General features: G+C 39.2%; 1 protein-coding gene across 1 annotated transcript in view; it reads right to left on the bottom strand.

Moving 5' to 3' along the window:
* Positions 1 to 18,982, bottom strand: part of Vsnl1 (visinin like 1) — a 94,533-nt gene extending 75,551 nt beyond the window's left edge. The window contains exon 1 of the mRNA XM_042680786.1: positions 18,695 to 18,982. The gene's annotated coding sequence lies outside the window, so the exon portion shown is untranslated. The remainder of the gene's footprint in view (positions 1 to 18,694) is intronic.
* Positions 18,983 to 19,241: the final 259 nt, after the last annotated feature.

Here is a 19,241-nt window from a genome sequence, read left to right as displayed (position 1 = left end):
TTTGACAATATTTTCCTGCCACTATTGGTTCTTGGTCCTTTGGTTGGTAACAGCATCCCTACTCCCATTGTCTATTTACTAGCCGTTTCCTGATTGGGCACCTCTAGAAACAGAGAATCACCTCACCTCCAAACCTTGCACTAGCGGCAGTTGAGTTCCTTGTGCCCAGAATGTTTGGGCAGCACCCATGTTTCATTCTTTCCTAGCTCTCTGTGCTTCTCTCACAGACTGTGAAAGCACATGGAATTTTCTGAGGGCTCAGGTATATGTAATGTACATAATGCCCCATACATCGACGCCACAGGAAAGCAATGTGGATTTGGGGAAAGCACCTGTGTAGAAAGCACCTAAGACAGGTGTTTTCCAGTTTCTTATCTGGAAGCCACTCCAAGGAATTTTGCTTAAGAAAGGGAGGATCCCTGAGAGATTTACTAACATCAAAAGCTCTGTTGTCCTCTGTTATAGAGGTTGGAAGTGAGGAATAAATTGGGTGATGCTAAATCTTAGGAGGAAGATCCATTATCCTCTTCTCAAAGGAAATGTTTCCACAGTCCTCTTTGTGAGGCCCTGTGACAGTAAACAAGTCTTAGTGGCAATCCCAGGAGGCTGGGTTGGGCACTTAGGCCTCAGTGGATTTCCTTGGAATCTCTTACTTTCAACATCTGCAAATAGGCATCCTGTTGTATTTGCTAACAACATCATGTATTTTCATCTATGACAATGTAACCTATTGTAACCTGATACCCTTTTGTGATGGTTTAATATCTGTTCCTCCAATTAAACTCTGATTTTGATGAAGGATAATATGAGGCAAATGATAAACAATAAATATTTGTTAGACAAATAAATGAATGGGTAAAGCAAAGAGCAAGTTCCTCATATAAAAGCCACAGAGCTAGCTCCTCATACAGCATAACAACGTTTATTGCAGCACTATTCATCATAGTCAAGGTATGGAATCATTCTAGATGCCCCACAATGGACAAAGGGATCAAGAAAATGTGGTATATGTACAAAATGAAATTTTACTCATTCATTACAAAGAATAATATTGTACCATTTGTAAAGAAATAGAAAAACCTGGAAAAAATTATGTTAAGTGAAACAAGTCAGGCCCAGAGAGACAGAGATTGCATATTTTCCCTTATATGTGGAAGTTACATTTAGTTTCCAAACTTAGAAGTAAATATGTTGGGTTATGTGCAAGTGTATACAGATGTACTAACTGAAATACGATAGATTAAAGGGAGAACTCAGATAGTGTAATTCTTTAGAAAGGCAAATACAGGGCTGGGAAGGTGGCTCAGTGGTAGAGCGCTTGCCTTGCATGCATGAGGCCCTGGGTTCAATTCCTCAGCACCACATAAGCAGAAAAAGCCGGAAGTGGGGCTGACGCTCAAGTGGTAGAGTGCTAGCCTTCAGCTGAAGATCTGAGGGACAGCACCCAGGCCCAGAGTTCAGGCCCCACGACCGACCAAAAAAAAAAAAAAAAAGAAAGGCAAAGACAAAGTTCAGCAAAATAAAACACCCAAAGTGGGTACTTGAAAAGGGTGGGGCAGGGTCAAGGAGAAAAGATGGACAAATGAATAAGAGAAGAAAATGCAATCAAAACTCCAGTTCGGGCTGGGAAGGTGGCTCAGTGGTAGAGTGCTTGCCTTGCATGCATGAGGCTCTGGGTTCGATTCCTCAGTACCACATAAGTAGAAAAAGCTGGAAGTGGTACTGTGGCTCAAGTGGTAGAGCGCTAGTCTTGAGCTGAAGAGCTGAGGGACAGTGCCCAGGCCCAGAGCTCAGGCTCCATGATAGACAAAAAAAAAAAAAAAAAACACCCAACCCAAAACAAATAAAAACAACCCCTCTTCCCCCCAAAAACTCCAATGCTTATCCTATAAAATTAAGACTAGTGAAGAAAAGAATAGGTAGGGGAGGGATGGGTGGGAATGTTGAAAGGGGTGACATTGTCAGAGATATACCATACTCATAAACTGCCTTGTTAAATGGCAGCTCTTTTGTGAAACTACTTAAAGGTAATAATAAAAAATAAAAAGTTCTACTTGAAAAAAGAAAGAAATGCAACACAGTGAACAGGAAAATAAAAACAAGGTGAGGTTGCTTGATCTTTGTGAGTATGGCTTTCTCCACATAGAGTAAGGATCATTCAAATTGTATTGTTTGAATTGTTCAGGTGATACGTAAGTATCACTTTTGGTGTAGTCCTTGGTGAAGAGGCCAGTGTGTTAGTGAGTATTTACAGACGTGGTGTACTTCCTATTTCTTCTTAGTTCTCCTTCTTGCTGGATTACTGTGGGGCTATGGGAACACATGAACACCCTAAGGCATCTGTGAGAAGTGTAATACTTCAGGCTACTGAAGTCAGATATAAACATTTTGTCCCTGAAATACCTTCCCCATATGGTCAGAAATTCTGCCTTTCTTCTGTATCTATTTAGGCACTTAGGAACAATTTGGCATCCTAGGACTCATTGAGGGCTTATCTACTGAGTACTTACAATATGTTCGGCACTGGACAGGGGTCAAAGAACACACTGGTGAATTAAACAAGAAATGTTTGATCTTAGCATGTTGTTTGAATGTAAGTCCTGAAAGAAACTAGAGGTTTTATTTTTTCATATATAGCTGTGAATAATCCTATCTTATGTTGTACTTCTCTGTATCCCCAGCTGTCTGCTAGGTATACTGCATGAATCTCATGTAATTTTCACAAGAACTACCCAAGATAGACGTAACAGTGTCTATTGTACAGCCAAGGCAGCAGAAGCCCTGCAGCACACGAGTGGCAAATTGTAATGCTGAAGTGTTTTCATTTTGTCAGTCGTGGGCCTTGAACTCAGTGCCTGGGTGCTGTCTCTGAGCTCTCTTTGATCAAGGCTAGCACTCTACCATTTAGCCTCCTGAATAGCTAGGATTATAGGTGTGACCCACCGGTGCCTGGCTGGTAATGCTGAAGTTTGAATTCGGGTCTGTGTGACACTATCACTTCTTACTGTTGTTGTTCTTCCTTCCTTCCTTCCTTTCCTTCTTTCCTTCCTTTCCTTCCTTCCTTCCTTCCTTCCTTCCTTCCTTCCTTCCTTCCTTCCTTCCTTCCTTCCTTCCTTCCTTCCTTCCTTTCTTCTCCTCCTCTTCCTCCTCGTTCTCATTCTCCTTTTCCTTTTCTTTCTTCTTTCCTTTATATTTTCCTTCTATATGAAGTCTGCTAGTCAAACACTTTTAATGGTCTAATTGATTAATGAAGTGATGAACTGGCAATGTTTTATAATTTGTTTCATTTTAGTAAATTGTATACATATAGGGCTTATATTTCTTATAATGACAGATTTAAAAATAAGAGTTCATAAATGTTAGATTTTCATGACAAATAGACAGTATCTGCATGTATTATAAAGGTCTTTTTTAAATACCTTTACTATGGATAGTTAAAATGGAGCTAACTGGCTAGAGATTGTAGGATAGAACATTTGCTTATCATGTTCAATGAATTGGGTTTGATCCCCAGAACTGCAAGAAAAAAAAAATAGAAGCAAAAGTAAGGGTTCAGGAGATTTTTTTTTTTTTTGGAGGGGGAGAGGTGTCAAACTTGTTGATCTGGAACTACATAAAAACATAGATGAGGCCATGTTTGAAAAGAGAAAGAAACTGGGCAGATTTTCTGTCTGCTCAAAATGCCATCATTTTAAAATTATTAAGCACAGGCTCATTTACTTTAGCTCCTGCTTTAGACCAGGAGGAACAGTTTCCTCCTCCTTCTCTTGCTCTTTCTTCTCATTCTCCTCTTTCTCCTCTTCTTCCTTCTCCTTCCTCCTCCTTCTCCCTCCTCCGCCTCCTAGCCCTTGTCCTCATTTTCTTTTGTTTGGGTTTTTTTAAACTGTATTCTTTTTGTCTTTTCTTTTTTCGTACTGGGGATCGAACCCAGGACGTTGCACTTGCTAGGCAAGCACTTTGCCACTGAGCTACATTCCCAGCCCTGTCTTCATTTTCTTATTCATCCTCTTCTTCTAGAGAGGGACTTACCATGTAGTCTGGGTAGACATTGGGCTTGTGATCTCACTAAACATCATGACTAACCATCCATAAAGTTCAGGGTATTTGTCTCTCTGGGGCCAAACTTAATTCCTAGCATACAGTAGACACAGAATATGCTTGCTTTATGAGTGATTTTAAAAAGTCCTGTTATATGCTTTTTTAGACTGTCAAAGTAGGGTTTTGCATCTGGCATGAGATGAACACATGCAATTCCTCATTCCTCTACCTGTGCATGCTTTCCATCTCATTTCTTTTAACAAAGCTTGTTTTAATGGAAAAAATATAAACATAAATCAATAAATCAGAGCTATAACCAGTAAGATCCATCTTAAGGTATCTTTATGTGTTTCCCAAAAAGCCTGTCAATGTGCAGATATCTGAGAGATCCAAAGACTAACAGGGTATCAGGGCTATTGTTGAGAAACCCACAGACTGGTTGTGAAAATGGCTGTCAGAAGCAGTGCAGATGGTGGTGAAGCTAGCGCTAACACTGCAAAGTGAAAGCAGTGCATGCTACAAGAACTGTATACACCAGTGTGGTGGGCTCTCAGCCCAGACTCAGTTCTCCTACCACTTTCCTGTTCCAAAACAAAAAGACAAAAATAATGGATTTTCAGACAATTTAAGATAGGTTTGCATCAAGTTAAGGTTTCCAGTGCTTCTGAATGTGGCCATCTGCTTATAAATCGGCTCTGAGAGTTACTGCCTCATCTAAATGCTCTTCCCTTAAATGTTCTGACTCTATAAGCAAGTGTTGTTTAGAGCCTAAGCCTTTGCCTGTGAAGAAGCCCTCTGGGTTCAAAGAAGTTATTTCTCTGTGGACCTGGGTAGAAATTCACACAGAACATTGCTCAGGCTGTGGCCAGAGCTATATAAATAAAATGATGCTACTTCCTAGTAAAATGTTAAAAAGTTAAAATGTCTAAGAGTAAGAAAATGGTGAAGTGAGCCTCTATACCTACCTATGCACACAATGAACTATAATCAGCATTTAAAAGTTATACTTGCAAGTCATATTTCTACTCTAATATTAGGAGAAAAGAAGGACATTGATTTTAAGCATTGAGTAGTTTCAACTTTAAAGCCAAGAAAATCTGATGAGTTTGTGATGTTCTTTTTTTCTGCTGTCCCCCCCCCCCCCCCGCCATGTTTTCTATATGGAGCAAACATTCTTTTTACTCAGAAAAAAGTCTTGCCAAATTGTTAGAAAGCATAATTCCAAGATTTCAATGAACCTCTCTTTACAGTCACGTTAAGGCCAGGGATCTGAAGGAGCCAGTGTCTGCTAAACAATTACTCTTTAGTTTTACCATGTAGAGTTTGTAAAATAAGAATAAAAGTCTTCTGAAAGAAAAAAAAGCAATGTCTGTCTCCTTTGCTTAATTAAAACACAATTATGTACTTCAGTCTGGTCTTATTCACAGAGCTGGGACAGTCTCACAGCAAGGCAATTTCAATCATCATGACAGTGGTACCCAAGTCATTTTTAGATCCAAATGATGATTTCCTTCCGAGTTTAACTATCACAGAAGCCAGTCTCTACAACTTAGACAAGCCAGCTGGAGTATTAATGGAATTTTGTCCTTCAATGATACCATCTCCCAGCAAGTTTCCATGTACAGATAGGTAATCTTACAGACCTATCACAAGACTCTCAGTATTCTTACTGCCAACCTCCACGTACCATTTTGGAAATGTTTTCATATAATATCAAAGAAAGTGGCTCACTTTACAAAAATGCATACAGAGATCATGAAAACCATGCTATGGCCATTGTTGTATGAGTCCTTGAGAATACAATGTACCAAATTCAGCTATGCTTTGGATGAAATTTCCATGAACCTCACAAATGCTGTTAGATTTGCCCAATGTGAATGTGCCTGTCAGATACATGCAGTTCTGTATTTTTGACTATAAATTTTCTGACTTATTGATTTAAATAAAACTTGTTTGAGAATAGCAAATACTTCTTTTGTATTAAGAACTAACAATCATTATAATAGCCATCAATAAGTGTCTGAAAGACTAGGGCTCTGCTGAACATGTAATATATATTATTTTTCATCTTCACAATAATTTTGTGAGATGAATTATAATTTGTATTTAACAAACAAGAAGAATGGGACAAAGAGCAAATTAGTTGCCTATGTAAGGTACATATTCATTAAGTGGGAGTTAAAATTCGGATTTGGCTCTAACATATAGTGCAGTTTTCTTTCTTCTTTCCTATGTGCTGCTGACATTTTTAGGCTAATAGTATTCTTTATTAAGAATGTAGGTCTTAAACCCTGAGAAGTTGAAACTTTGAGGAATGTAGTGACTTGCCAAAATTTATATGAACAAAAAGCAAGCACAGCCCTGAATTGGATTACTTGCTTTTATTTGTTTAGTTTTATATTGTTATCTCTGAAACAAAATTGCAACTTCTGTTAATAATGTCATATTATACTATTGTTTTGAGACTGAAGTTTGAACTCAAGGCCTGTGCTTTTAGGCAGATACTCATGCTTCTAGGGTTTTGTTTTTGCTTGTGTGTGTGTGTGTGTGTGTGTGTGTGTGTGTGTGTATCTATCTATCTATATATATAGATAGATATACACATATAAATGGTCTTGGTTTTTGCCTGCACCAGCCTGTAACTCAATCCCCCTATTGCTGAAATAAGTGGCATGCCATGGTGCCCATGTTATATTGGCTGAGATGAGGGCTTGCCAACTTGTTTCCCAGGTTGGCCTGGAACTATGATCCTCCCTCCTATAGGCCTCCCAAATAGCTGGGATTACAAGCATGAGAAATTGCACCTGGTTATATTTCCATTTCTTTGACTGGTTTTAACTGATATGAAGTTAAATTATTTTTTATAATATTGTTATTTTATGCATTTGAGATAATTGTGAAGTCACAAATTTCCTTCTTTATTGAATGGGAAACGATGCAGAGCTGTGGATGGCAATGGGAAACATTCAGAGCTGCTAGTCATTAGCCACTTTGGCACAATTATGGTCAAATTTCCATCCAGAAACAAAATGGAAATGCTCTCAAGGGATCAGAAGCCAAAGCGCTCCAAGAAGTTTCCTCAAGCTTCTTGGCCAGTTACTCTATCTTCCCCTTTTAATTTTTTTCTCTCTATTTAGGAAAGGAAATTAACATTCATGGAGGACCTGCCCCATGCCAGAGACTGCACTCAGCACTTTCAAAGATATTGTATGAATCTTTGCAATTAATCTCCAAGTATGAATTTCATTCTCCAAAATGTAGAGTTGTTCAATGTTTGGGTCTAACTATGAACTATATTTTTTCTATCTTAATGACATTCTCTCTAGTGAGAAGAGTCCTGTTTTGGATGAATAGATTAGACTCTGTTTACCACCAGATGTGGTAAACAGATGATTCTGTTTGGATTATGATTTAAATAAAATATAAAATTATTTATGAGATTCAAGCACTGACCAAGATATTCAATGATATTAAATAAAATTTTTTGCTAGGTAAATAGTACTTTGGATATTTTTAAAGACTTCTTATGGATACATAGTTTTAAAAATACATAAAATGACATGCTTTCTGAATTTGTTCACAATAACTCATTGACAGGGAAAAGACTAGAAGTTAAACAAAATCACTTTAATGATTGTTAAAGTTGGCTGATAATGCATGGGTTTATCATATTGTTCTCTTCAAATGTATATACACTCCACAATGAAAGAATTTAAAGTTTGTATTTAGATAGCTTGGTTGTAAACTGGTAAAGGAAATGAGTTGAGTGTTTGAGTAACACTTTTATTTTGTAGTAAATTTGTGAGCTTTTGTCTCTGAGACCCTTTTTGTCATAGAATAAATCTTACCTTGCAATACATACCTTGCAGTCCTGCAACACGGAATCCAGGAAATAAGGTACATAAATATGCAACACAGTTCCCACTGCATGCTATGCTCTTTGCAAAGTTACTGGCAGCTCATATAAGGTACAAAAGACACCTGCTTTCATTTGCATCTTCCCAAGACTTGGTTGAAAGAGAACTTCATCTTTGGCTGCTAGCCAAAACTGAGTGATATAAACCTTCCATAGTGGGGCACTGGTGGTTCATGCCTGTAATCCTAGCTACTCAGGAGGCTGAAATCTGAGGATGACAGTTCAAAACTGCAAGAAAGTCTTGAGAGTCTTATCTCCAATTAACCACCAGAAAATCCAGAAGTGGAGCTGTGGCTCAAAGTGGTACAACACTAGCCTTGAGTTAAAGAGCTCGGAGATAGCACCCAGGCCCTGAGTTCAAGCGCCATGACCCACAAAAAATTCTAAAATTATCTACTTTCTCTTTTTTGAGCTTAATTTAGAACAATGGATTTGCTCTAGCAATGGAGAAATTACTTGCTTGCTTTCTTCATTTGTCTGGTAGATCCCTGGCAGGAGGCAAAAAAAAAGGAGGCTACAAAGGAAATGGGCCAACTTGATGAATAGAGCCAATGTATCTTAGTTACATCTGTGACAAGTCAGATAACCCAAGTTGTTTCTCATTATCATAGGGCTACATGATGGACACATGATTATATAAAGGACAACCAGGTACAGCAGGAGGACAGAGATAATTTAGGCTAGAAGAACAAGGGAAAGATTCCTACAGAAGGATTAGGTGTTGATAATCAGAGCTGTGGACAGCTCATGAGAAATGATCTCCACAGTTCCCATGTAGACAATTTGACCTTGTTAGCTTGTATAAGAAGGCTCAAAGGTTGGCCAAGACTGGTTCCCTTGTGGGCATAGGAATGCATAAGACTTAGATTTCTCTGGAAGTTTCTCTGTGAGGGTTAGGGATCTATATACACATGCTGGTTCCAGGAGTAGAAGGTCCAATTACTTTTGTAGGTCTCTCTGAACCCCATAGAGATGAATAAAATGTATTTCCAAAGCCTGTGTTAGAACAACTGTACAAGCATAACCATGAATAAGAATTCCAATAAGGGCTGGGAAAGTGGCTCAGTGGTAGAGTACTTGCCTTGCATGCATGAGGCCCTGGGTTTGATTCCTCAGCACCACATAAGCAAAAAGAAAAAAGCCGGAAGTGGCGCTGTGGCTCAAGTGGTAGAGCACTAGCATTGAGCTGAAGAGCTGAGGGACCGCGCCCAGGCCCAGAGTTCAGGCCCCCACGACTGGACCCAGAAAAAAAAAAAAAAAGAATTCCAATAAGAATCTTTCTGGAAATAGCTGTAGGCTCAAGTTCTACATCCACACAGAACATCCTCAAGTAAATATTCCTCAGCTTTTTAACAATATAAGGTTTTTCTCTCTAGATTATTTCACTTCAAAAAATAATTTTTCAATTTAACAGAGAAGACATGGTTGATATTATGATAGAGTGATCATACTATTCCAGGATGTGGAGCCAGGGTATAAAAAGGACAAGAATTTATTTTTAGCAGATATAACTTTCTTATGATTTAGCACAAACTCAGCATCATGATTCTTGAGTTACCTAGTTTTTAAAAATAATTAATGATAACAAGAAATTCCTTACCACTATATGGTACTATCCAGTCTATAGTGTATGTTCATAAATACCTCCATCCCCCAGTAATCCTAATTTGGTACAGTAGATGTATCTTAATTTTTTGTCACATGAGGAGGCTACAAAGGAAATGGGAGGAAATGAAAACTCAGAGCTGAACACCATGATGCTTAGAGCAAGTAGTAATGACAGAAAGTCATGCCTAATGAGTCCTCTGCTTGTACGCAGATTTCATCATATAGTTCAAGTTTTGTCTTTTACCACTAGCTCTCCAGCTCTCCAGTTCTTCAGAACTATGGTGAAATATACAGCATTTCCTAGACTGTTTTACTGGTTATAAGTATGTTTCAACAAACATTCCTATGCAAACATAGGAATGTAACAAAGCAAAGTAAAGCTCAAGTCCATAATTCTAGCTTCTTGGGAAGCACAAATAGGGGGATTTCAATGCAAGGCCAGTCTGAGCATACAAGTTTCTGAGACTGCATCTCAACCAATGGCTGGGTATGTGCTTGTTATTCCAACTATCAGGAGAGCACAATGTCTGGGTGCTATGGCACACTCTTGTTAACAAAGTACAAGTAGGAAGGAAGCAGCCCAGGCTGCTTTGGGCATAAAGCTAAACCCTTGAAAAATAACCAATTCAAAAAGGGAGACATGTAGTGGTTCAAGTGGCAAATGCCTGCTTCACAAGCATGAGGCCAAGAGCTCAATCCCTTCTACTGCCAATGTTCATTAAAACACATTTCTACAAACCCTCAGCAAATGGAGGCTCTTATGGGTTAATCCTGGCTTGAACCATTTTCTATAACATGTTTTGTGTGCACCAAGGTGGCTTCTCTTTCTGCCATTTATTCAGTGTTATTCTATAGACATTTACTTGATGGACAAAGGGTATGAAAGTGACACTGCCAAACCTTGAACAAGAGGCAAAGTAGGAGCTAGGTATGGTGGTAAACTCCTGTAATCCCAGGTATTCAGGTGGCAGAGACAAGGAGGATTGAAACACTGAAGCCAGCCTGTGCAAAATTAGTGAGACCTTGATCTTGTTGCAAACAAACAAACAAACAAACAAAAGGCTCAAATAATGGAGCACTTGCCTAACAGGTTTGAGGCCTTAGGTTTCATAAGAAATGAGGTATGGTATTTCTTGGAGTGTTTTACAGGTGAAAAAGTTACCTTGGAGGAAAAGGTAAAGGAAAGAAATAGAATAAAGATCAGAGGACATTTAAGAGTAGACCGATATCATTTGATATTACTTATAAATGACACTATAGAGCCACTGGAGTGCGAGGAGATTGATTGTTCATCAAATGAATATTAGTCATTAAAATATTTGGAAACTTAGGTAAAAGACATGTCTGGAACCAATGGAAGGGCTTTTCCAAACAGATCTAGGATCTTATGTTGAGTTGCTTAGCATAAATTTTCTAGAACCATACAAGGCTACCTGAGATAGGTGTTGTTACATCTTACTTAGTTACCAGCCCATCAGGAAAAGCGTATTTGGGAAAATACAACAGGACTCCTCAAATGCAAGGGGAGAAGAAGTAGGGATATGAACACTGAGAGGGTAGGAAAGAGAGAAGGGAGATGGGCAGGTGAAGAGGAGGAGGACTGCAAGAGAAAGGAATTGTTTACTGGGCATTAAGTTCTTTTTGATGCTTTATATGCATTGCTACGTTAGTTGTTCCAGTACACCTGTAAGGTAAATATACTATTCACATTTTCATAAGTGAGAAAACGAGCTCAGAAGATTGGAATCAAAAGTCCTACCCAATTCTGGGATTTACTCAGGACTTCTCAAGGAAGCATCAGAATTTAATTTCAATAGGACAAAAGGATATTCTAATATTATTGTTTACAGGTTAAAAATATGCTTGAAGGTCCCCAATAAATAGAAAAAAATGTAGAAGGAGACAGGCAAAATGGTTAAGGGGAAATGAAAGAAGTTCTTAGAAGAATTAAAGACAGATCAGAGAGTATGAATGTTGAGTGTGCATGCATGCATGTGCATGAGTGCGTAAGGACTAGAACAAGTTTTTGATTCAGGAGGAAAACGTCGGTAAGAGGTATATTTTCTTTATAGTAAGAGCCCTTAGGAAAAAAAGAATGAATGAGTAGGTCACGTAAGACTCCTCCTAGAGACACACATTGAAAGATTAGTCACAAAATGAGTGGAAATGATAGAGAATGTGTGGGGAGTGTATCAGGAATTCCTTTTTTAGAAGGTACTAAAGGGAAAAAAAATATTACAGTATAATAGTTCATGTTAACCTTTAGAAAAAGGCAAGGCTTTTGAACTGCTTCTATTAAGTTTAAGTGATCAACTGTAGACATGTGGGATAAGGTCAAAGGTCATGACAGCTAGCTTGAAATAAGGATCCCTAGATAAAGTTCAAATGTGCTCCATGAGGATATGCACTTTCAATTCCATAGTTTGTTATTTCCAGTTATGTGTGGGTGTCATATGAAGGGTCAGAATGGTAGAGAAAAGGGGATGCCTTTAAAGAAGCAATAAGAGAAGCAGGAAATTTGAGCAATCAGTGCAGGTCTTTATTTCAGAAGAAATAAAGGAAGTCTTTCTTATATGCATTTACATCACTTTAAAAAATTCACTTAGCTTACTGACTTGGGTTTCTCTGTCTTCCTCTTTTGGCATAATGAGATGACAACATCTCATTTAATGTCGGTCATCCTACAGTGAATACAGTCTTGGCACATTTACTTGATAAGTATTTATCAAGTACATGAAGCACCGTCCATTGGTTGTCACAGACCCAGTCCTAATTTAGAAGTTGTCTTGTGAATGGGATTACTATAACCCAATGACCAAAATGGCTGAGAAGTTGATTCCTGATGATTCTTAAATGAAAATATCTATCATGTATTGTATTTTTCAACAATGATGCAGCATAGTCTTGTGTATACAATGTATTTTCTGCTCAAGAGTGCTGTGGACTACCATAGAAAATGGGTGGTGAATTAAAATAATTTATTTGGGATCACAGAACTAATAAGCTTCAGAGGATCCAGTTTGAAAATTCTTATTTATCTTTCCTATCATAATTTTCCTTGAGCTAATGGAAATCTCAGTGAGGACTTTCCCCATTTGCAAATTAAAATTGATGGAAGACAAAATACATGGTTTTTATGTCACTCCAAGGAAGAGTCTCTTTATAGTCACTTAAAGAAAAATGAATTGTTTTATATGTTGCAATTAAATTGATTCACTTTTCTTATTTTCCTAAAGCATCCCATATGAGCAGGAAAGCAAACCTCAAACATGTTGTGCAAAAAGCTACAGAAACATTTGAAGTTTTGGAATAAATGAAAGAGATGGTTTTCCATGAAGTCATAATATCCTGTGCCAAGAATTCACCAAACAGAAGCTGCTAATTGAAAGTCAAACTGGCCAAGCATTCCTTGCTATTTTAAACATAAAAAATTATATGATTAAGCATTTCAATTATATTGATTATGCTTGATTGGGCTTCTGTGCAGACATTTTATCCACAAATTAAAAACTATATTTCAAGAAATAAAAAAGAAACATATTAATCACATTAACACAATCAGAGCAAAATATGAGACATGGAAAATCCTGTAGCACAGTCTGTTAGTTTTAAAGAACAGTTAACTACCAAAGCACACCCTAAAATGTAAACTGATAGAAATAATAGATTCTGATCATTTGCATTAGCAAAAATTCACTCAGGCTTCAAAGCAGATTTTAACATGTTAATGGTCTGCAAAAACTCTACTTATACATAGCTCTTCAAAAGTTAGGTCTTCCAGAGCCTCAAAGAAAATAAACAAGCATCAAAGAAAGGAGAAAAAAATACTTAAAGTGACAGATCTCTGTTTTCAGAAAAGGACTTTTTTGAGCAAGAATTGAGAAAAATAGACTTCATTCTATGGATCTATAATAATTGCAAGTAAATTTACTGATCAAAGAACACTTTGCTTTTTATGAGCAATCCTCAATAATAATAATAAAATCCTTTTAATCAAAATTATCCAACGTTCTATAAAAAGATCAGCAATTATTGTTTTAGATATACTGAGACTAAAGGGCACGTGGTGAAAGACAATACTCCCAAGTCTTAATTATAATTTAGAACAAAGGGAAATAAATGCTCACCCAGAAATAATGCAATAAGTCATTGGAAATAACCATGCATATTGTAAACCCAAATAAAAAATTGGTGGTCACACAGAAGGTTGACTGGGTTAAGCCTGCAGAAGAGAAATTCAAAGATCGCTTTAAGTTAACTGATCTTCATCTCTCCAATGTACTCAGAGGCACTTTGTTATTAAAGTGTCAAACTGTCTTTGAAGATTCTTCAGTAACTTGCTATTCCATGGCTGCTTCATTCATTAAATAGTTTCTAAAGCATTCCTAAACTCTTTCCCTCAGCTGAGTTTTCAATGAATCAAACTGGGAACAGCTCAAAGTCTTTTGATTCACTTAAGAGAGTATATGTAACCTTTAGAAACAATTCAGTGTTCCTTCACAGTGTGATCAAGTTACAAAAATTCTCTAACTTGAAAGATCATGATCTAAATAAGCACAGTACAGAACATCAACAGTCTAGATTTGTTTTATTGTCTTTTTCACTTACCAATTTTTGCAGACAGGTAGAAATAATTTATCTATTCTACTTATTAAGAAATAAAAGGGGGCATACTCATATGAGTAGGTTAAAATGGATTGGATTGGAGAAAGGGTGGATATAATGTGTTTATATCTTTACTAAAAATAAATTATAAAATGATCTTTAATATTTTGTTAATACCAAAGACATATAAAGCAATATTAATTATGCACATGGTTTTAATAGAAATTATTTGATTGCTACATACAAATATTTAATTGACAGATACCAAGTTTCTACTATAAAAAACATTGTGCAGACATTGTGGAAACATGATAAGGATCATTGGAATAGTCATGCTTGCAGACTATGATTCATGCTCTAGACCTGTCTGCAAGATGAAGAATTTCCTTAAATACTGTATTTTGATGTATTAAAGGACGGATTAGACAACCTATACCAGCTCTATTCTATTAATTGTATAATTTAAGCGATGAGTGCAGAAATATTACTTATTTATTAATTGACCTCTGTATCACTTGATAGTTTAGAAAAGTTAATGTGACAATTTCAACCTTAGTAGTTGAATAGGATACTTTACATAGTAACATTCTTCATCTAGTCCAAGATAACCACTAATTTAATTAAGGTGCACAGAAATCACTCAATGCAAAGAAAAAGACTTTTAGAATGACATTCAAAGAAATAATACTTGGGGCTGGAAAGGTGGCTCAGTGGTAGAGCACTTGCCTTGCATGCATGAGGCCCTGGGTTTGATTCCTCAGCACCACATAAGCAAAAAGAAAAAAAGACAGAAGTGTCGCTGTGGCTCAAGTGGTAGAGCGCTAGCCTTGAGCTGAAGAGCTGAGGGACAGCACCCAGGCCCAGAGTTCAGGCTCCATGACCAGACCTCTCCCCCCCCAAAAGAAATAATACTTATCAATTAGGAAGAACATGGCAGTCCATAGAACTCCCCAGGAAGTGACTTCAAAAATGTTTGGAAACCATACCTCTGTGCAACCCAAATAAAAAGAACCTTTAATATGTCCAGGACAGACAACATTCCTGAGCATGTTAGTCTATATAGAAATTCCAGTACAGGAAGGTTATAACATTCTGAATCCTGTTACCCAGTCACAGAATATGAGTCCTATATAGCATGTCAAAGTCAGGTACTTTGTCATTCTAAGTTTCCAAGTTTCTGGGTGTCTGTAGAGGCTGCCTAGTGTTTAGAATAGCTTGGAGTGGAATAGCAAAACTAGATAATATCCAATTTACCAAGAACGTTTTAAAGAGCAGAAACTATCTAAGTTGGCATTCATCCCATTTTGAGAAAGGTTTGTCAAGATAGGTGGTGTTGTATTGCATTGCTGATTAATGGATATGCTGAGAAATTCATCACTTGCCTGTTCAGCTTCAACACCCTCCCAGACTGTTTAGCTCCTCTATCAAATGAGAAAGTACATCCAACTCAGTCTTCCTCTGGCCTGCCTCCCATCCTTCACATCCCTATCCTGAAAACCTCAGGTTAAGATTTGCTGGCATTTCCCCAAGGAGGAAATTGCTGGTGATTGCTATCTTCCCCAGGGTTTGGGAGATGACATGTTTTGCAGAAGGAACAGGAGGACCCAGATCTCTTAGAACAATATTATGTAGGCACCCAGGAAATTTGTGTGGAAGAAAGAAAGAAAGAAAATGAGAGAGACATGGTGAAAGAGAGACAAGAAAAGAAGGAGACACAAAAAGGAGGAAGGGAGACAACTAGGAAGGCCATACTGACTGCTGAAGAAAACTGCACAAGAGGAAAGAAGCAAGCATAGCCTGAGGAGAAGCTGTGCTGATATGGTGAGGGGTTAAAAAGCCTCAGGATCTCCTCTACAGGGCCACTTCCAGTTGACTTGGGCAAGCATTCCTCCTGTAGTTGTCTGCCTCCCCTTCCTCTCCCCTTCTTTGCAGATGTCTTTCTGGAAGATTTCCAGGAAGGAAGGAGATAGGCATCTCTGATTTGGGTTCTTCCTTCTAGGAGTCAGAGGAGCTGGCAGAGCCCACTGTGCATTGGTGCTGCAGCTTCCTCACCCCATTAGGCCTCCATCCCCGCAGCTGCAGTGGTTCTGGAGAAGGCCAATGTGGCAGAAGGGTGGGGATTGTACCTGCAGTGTCTTTGAAGGCTGGATTTCCTGAGGATTATAAGGGACAAGCAGGGAGCAATGGAGATGGGCCCCAGGATGTTCTCATGCAGCCCACTGGTTTGCCAGTGCCCCCATATTCCACAGAGAACCCATAATTGACTGAGATGCAAAAGAAGCCAGAAAGATGAGCCAAAAAAGTCCAATGAAGTGGGTATGTTAGAGTTGAGGGCAAAAGGAAGAGGTAGGCATTCCAAGGTTTATAAAGAGAGGGGAAGAAGAGAGAAGGTGTCAAAAGGCCCTTGAAGACTCTCACAAATGTGCTGCAGAGCAGATATTTATTTAAGGACTGCAGCACTGTCATGGAGGATGCAGAAACTGCAGAGATAGGGGCTGTTCCCATTCAAGATTCCCTTTTGATGGTTTATTCCATAGACCAGAAGTTGAATTCATTTTTTCTTTAGCTCCATGGTTCTGAGCCTCAGTTTTCTCATCTGTACAACAAAGGGTTTGGACTAGATATCTTAAATAAGATCTCTGTTTTACCTAACCTTCTGTAACTCAATCTATAAGCTAGCAAATCTGACACCAAATGAGTCTTACTACTTGATTCTGTCCATTCCTTTTTCTTTTCTGCCACCCATTTATCAATACAGAACAACACCAGTACCATTCATTGAACTAATGCCTACTCAATGATATAAGGAACATCAATTGGGACAAATGATTGGGTTGGTCTTTCTATTCTGAAGTAAGTGAAGGATCTGAGAAAGCAGTATGCTTTATACTGTGCACTTCCAAGGAGAGGCTGCTCTCAAATTTTAAATTTCCAGTGTCATCATGTAAATAAATTATAAATTCCTTGTGGGGTTGGGATTGTTGGACCGATGGAGATGCCTAAAGAAGCTGACACTGGCTCTTCTCACCTTATTTTATTTCATTTTTATCCAGCAATTGGACCCGATCTTCCATGCAACCCAGCACATACTGGCCAGCTTCTGCTTGCGAAATGGAATTCTGCCCAACTGCTATAGTGCAGCACTTTATGGGGTGCACTCATGAGGAAGCGATACAAAGATGCACCAGCATCCCCAAAAGGTAACACATGGGCCACACACACTCACACACACGTATCAGTTCAGTCACAGTGGGGGTAAAATAGGTTTTCATAGGAGTTTCATTGTACATTTGTCTCGAATCTCCTTTCATTTTTAAAAGATTAACATGTAGAAATAAAACTCCTCTGTCTCCAAGGGGGAAGTCACCTAGAGACAATATATACTTCGGGTTTTTGACATCCACCAGTGTTTCCATTCCATTTCAGTTCCCCAAATAAGGACAGGAGGCCAACTCCAGTAAGATGGGGCCCCTTCTCCCCTCCCCCGCCCCGCACCTCTCAAGGCACTGATGTGTGCAGAGCCTAGTCCTCCCTACCTCTTCGACCCTAAGGAACACCCTACCTCTTTGCCCCCTCTCTGCACATTGTCTTACAGCAATCTGATTTCCATATGGGGTTTGACCTTGTAAACAGCCTTGTACCACTTTCCGGACAAGGAGCAACCCATTTTAACTCAAAATCACAGAGCGACCTTTTCTCCTTTAAGGAAACACAACCCAAACATAAGGCGTCTGGGTATGTGCTTCTCAAGCCTGCATTCCGGAAGGCAAGGCGGAATGTAAAGGCAGGTAACCAGTTTGGGTCTGAAGTGAAGGTCCCCACTCAGCGATAATCCATCTCAGTTCTACCCAAAAATCCACGGTGCAGTAGAATAGCTTTCCTTTTCTTGTCCATTCACCATTGTGACAGGGGGGAGCTGGGGGGGGGGGGGGGAGGGAGAATCCCAGACGAAAAATGATCGTTTCTAAGGACTAATTTTATTTTACACCTATCTCCTTAGATTTTTTTTTTACACACTAACATCTCTCTGAACAAGGAAGCCCGATATCCACACCAGTCAGTCACTCAATCTTACTTAGCAAACACCTTTTGTTGCTCTTCCAATAGCGATTAAAAAAAAAACAAACACAAATGGTGCACCAACCCCACCGATGACAGGTTGGTACTTGACTGCAACCACTCAATAGTTCAGAAACTGGAAAACTTCACGATCGGTTAATCAGCTATTTAAATCTCTCTATGGAAATCCACCTATTTATAGACCTAAACTAAAAAAGCATCTCAATTTCACTTGTCTTACATCTAACTTAAGACAGTTCCCCTAACATGCTGCATATATAAACACCCCCCACTCCCCCGACCCCCATTATCCCCCAAAGCCCCCCACGGACTAATAGCCAGTAATTGTCCCCGTGCAGTTAGACATATCTATGCAAAGCAAGTGTGTGACAATAGCCAAAGCATCTCCCTGACAACTGGCTGCGCTACACATTCAGAAACGCAAGGAAGATTGTATTTTCCACTTACAGTTACAGCGCTGCGCACGGTCAGTTAACGAAAACGGTAAAGACTCAACAGTTCTTTTAAATAAATATATGTATGCCTATATTTAACTGGCAAACGGTTAAAACGTCTGTCTACGTGGTTCTCTAGCTCGCTCGCTCGCTCGCTCGCTCGCTCTTTTTTCTCGGAGCTCAGGGCTGCTTAAATCCCTCCTGGATCGCGCCCTGCCAGCCGAGCCGTCGCCGCAACACGCTCGGGTGAATCTCTGCTGCAGACTGGGAATCCCATAGAAAACCTAGGGTCCCTGGAGCTGGATGCGCAGGCGCACGAGCTTCCGCCTCCCAGGCACCCCCTCCCTGCTCCTCTCCTCCCGCCTCCCTGGGCTCTGCAGCCCAGCCTGGAGAACTGGGGAGCGGTGACCAAAAGCCGCCAGGCAATGGCGCATGCTCAGTTGGCGGGGGTGGGGTGTGTGCGGTGGGGGTGTCGTCGGAGTTTCCGCAGGTCGATTCCCAGGATCCAGATTTTATCAGACAGGCCAAAAGGAGAGTAGATTCGGGAATGGGGCCCGGCT

This window comes from Dipodomys spectabilis, unplaced genomic scaffold (genome assembly GCF_019054845.1).
Source record: "Dipodomys spectabilis isolate Male_0828 unplaced genomic scaffold, ASM1905484v1 ptg000066l, whole genome shotgun sequence".
NCBI lineage: Eukaryota > Metazoa > Chordata > Mammalia > Rodentia > Heteromyidae > Dipodomys > Dipodomys spectabilis.
Note: the sequence above shows the minus strand (reverse complement) of the source record. Positions and strands in the feature narration are given on the sequence as shown.